Genomic DNA, 3,385 nt, shown 5'->3' on the forward strand with positions numbered 1-3,385 from the left:
ACAACCGATGGTGGTGTGTTTACGTCCCCGTAACTTAGCGGTTCGGCAAAAAGAGACCGATTGAATAAGTACTAAGCTTACAAAGAATAACTCCTGGAGTCGATTTGCTCGACTAAAGGTGGTGCCCCAGCATGGCCGCAGTCAAATGACTGAAACAAGTAAAAGAGAGTAAAAAAGAGAGTATGTAACAATTGATGAAAAAGGACATTGGTGTAGTAGTGCCTGTGTGGTAAGTAGCTTGCTTACCTGGCTTCGGTTACCCAGAGTACCACGATGTTTTAAATGTAGCCAAAAGGGCCACATTAGAGCGCACTGCCCTCTGCAGAGGAAAATAACAGAAGAAACAGTTGTGGAGACGGAGGAGAAAAGGGAAGAAGAACAGACAGACGGAAGGAACAAGGAGGAGGAATGGCTAGTGACTCGTCACAGTCACCACGAATTGTCATCTTTTACCCTTCTTTTTTTAAAATCTGATTTGCTCGCTATCCTATGAGTTACTTCCCTTAGTTTTACGCGAACGGTCGATAGATTGCTAAGACCAGTTGCTCTGCAACTTTTTTTTTACTTACACTTTTTTTTTCAAAATTTTCAACTAATACCGCTTAGAAGCTGCAGATCCAGAGTATATAGGGATTTACGGGAAAGAATTTTTCCGAGGGGGTAGGGAGAGGAGTTTCGGAAAATTCACACGATCCAACTTTTTTCCCTCATATCTTTTAATGAAATTTTATACAAATACCTTTCAAACGGCATATATTAAATTATAAAGTAATTTGTAGGGAGAACTTGGTCACTGATACAACTCCACTGCAACCGATCTGAGACGACGCTATTAACCAGCATATAGACTCGGAGTTCACAGTAACAACATTCCCATTATTGTCTTGAAAAAAGTAAGGGCCGATGACGGCAGCTTTTCCAACAGCACACCAGGCCGTGAGTTTTTGGCTGTGCAGTGGTCTTTCGTGTAGTTCTCTCGGATTTTCAAGAGCCCAATAACGACAGTTCTGTTGATTCACCATGCCATTGAGATGAAAATGAGCTTCATCACTCATTAACAAAACGAGGTTGTCATTTGCCTCAAAAATTGCTTCCATCTGACGTGCGAAGTTAAACCGCTGTGCATAATCCCATGGTTTCGACTGTTGCTCAATGACCAATTTGTACAAGTAGAAACGCAGGTCTTCATGCAAAATACGCCTTACCAATCGATTACCGATGCCAAGTTCGGTGGAATACCTCCGAGTTGAGCGATTCGGACTCCACATCAAAGCTTGTTTGATGTGTTCCACATTTTCCGGGGTCCGTACCGTTCGTGGTGCCCTCACAGGTCTGCTATTCATTAGTGTATCTTGTGTACGAAGTGCATTCACCTAGCGTAAGATTGTGTTACGGGTAGGAGCAGCCTGATTTCGGTGAATGTTGAAGTGGCGCCGAAACTCACGCTGAATTGCTGTGACAGACTTGTTATTCTTCACGTAACTATCGCAGGCTAATACACAATGCTCTATCGTCCATTATGCCATGACTTCACCTGAGAAATAAAAAAAAAATGCCAAGACACCACTGGCCAAATGGTACCTGTTGGACCTATGTACCTTCCCTTGGGGCTGAGTAATAGCCATTTCAAAAACGTCCGTCCTCTCTGTCCCATCCTGTATACACACACACACACACACACACACACACACACACACACACACACACACACACACATTAAAAGGTTCGTATTTTTGAAACTCTTCGATCCCCTGTGGCTAAAAGATTATTTACTGTTATCACCATCATTAAGATAGCTAGCAGGTAGGATTTGTTAGCGCTTCAGACAAAATTTTTTCCAGATCTTTATCTCCTGCGTTTAAATTCTGCCGAGATCAACTTTGCTTTTCAACTATTCAGTGTCGACAAAATAAGTTCAAATAAAGTACTTGTATCGATGTAATCGACTGAGCTCCTCCTCTCAAAATTTCTAGCATTGTACCCATATTAGAAAAGTTAAAGGTGGAGAGCTGGCAGAATCGTTAGTACCACGGATAAAATGGCCAGTGGCGTTTCTTTCCGTCTCTTTACGTTCTGAGTTCAAATTCCACCAAGGTCGACTTTGCCTTTCGGAGTCGATAAAATAAGTACCAGTTGAGTACTGGGGTCGATGTAATCGGCTAGTCCCTACCCCCAAAATTTCAGGCCTTGTGCTCTTAGTAGAAAGGGTTATTATTATAATTATTAAATATTATTAAAGCAGTGAGCTGGTAGAATCGTTAGCACGCTGGACGGAATGCTTCGCGCTATTTTGCCTATCGCTACGTTCTGAGTTCAAATTCCGCCGAGGTTGACTTTGCTTTTCCTCCTTTCGGGGACGATAAATTAAGTACCAGTGAAACACTGGGTCAATCGACTACTCCCCTCCAACAAAATCTCAAACCTTGTGCCTTTAGAAGAAAAGATTATTATTATTCCAAAATATCATTTTAGCAAAATGGACTTATATATAATGTCTGAGGCTACACTTCAATAGCTTTGTTAGGGCCATTATCGTTATTTAATGTTCCATCTGCATAGCTATAGTTTCGATAACACAACATTTTTTCATGTTACATATAATTTAATGTTCATATTTTAAGCTGAATCCCTCGTTGCCACATAACCATGGAGATCAGAGCTAAACGTAATTTCCATTTTCTTCTCTTGATAAAAAGCTTTTTGAAACTGACATAGTGAAATCGAAGGTAAAGCTATAAACCTTTGCTATTGTTTTTCTTCTTTTATTGTTCTCATTCTTTTATCTTTATCTCAAACTGGCATTACAGTAGCATTACAGAAACTTTCTGAAACACCGAATATACATACATACATACATACATACATACATACATGTGTGCATACATACATACGAGGGGTGTATGAAAATTCATGAGCCTCAAAAAAAAAAAAAACAACATGGTACAAGACTTTTTATACACCCCTCGTACACACACACACACACACACACACACACACACACACACATATATATCTGTAAATAATATGTGACAATTATTCGGTAGCCATGATAAAACTCCGAGTTTCGGTTGTCGGGGCGGAAACCCACACCGCCATCCTAAACTCGAAGATTTATCATGGCTACCGAATAATTGTCACATATTATTTACAGATAAATTCCTCTATTTACATAATATCGATGTCTCTTTCTTTCTTTCGTTGTCTTACTTTTTCTATCAATATATATATATATATATCATTTATATATATATATACTGTTGTGTCTGGGGAGAGTTATTCTCTTTTAGTGCCTTATAATTTAACACACTCACCGGTAAAATTTCCTCTTATTTCCTTTTTTTTATGCTCCAACACACGAACTCGCATAAAAAATCTTGTAAACCAA

Source organism: Octopus bimaculoides, chromosome 1 (genome assembly GCF_001194135.2).
Source record: "Octopus bimaculoides isolate UCB-OBI-ISO-001 chromosome 1, ASM119413v2, whole genome shotgun sequence".
In the NCBI taxonomy this organism is placed as follows: Eukaryota; Metazoa; Mollusca; class Cephalopoda; order Octopoda; family Octopodidae; genus Octopus; species Octopus bimaculoides.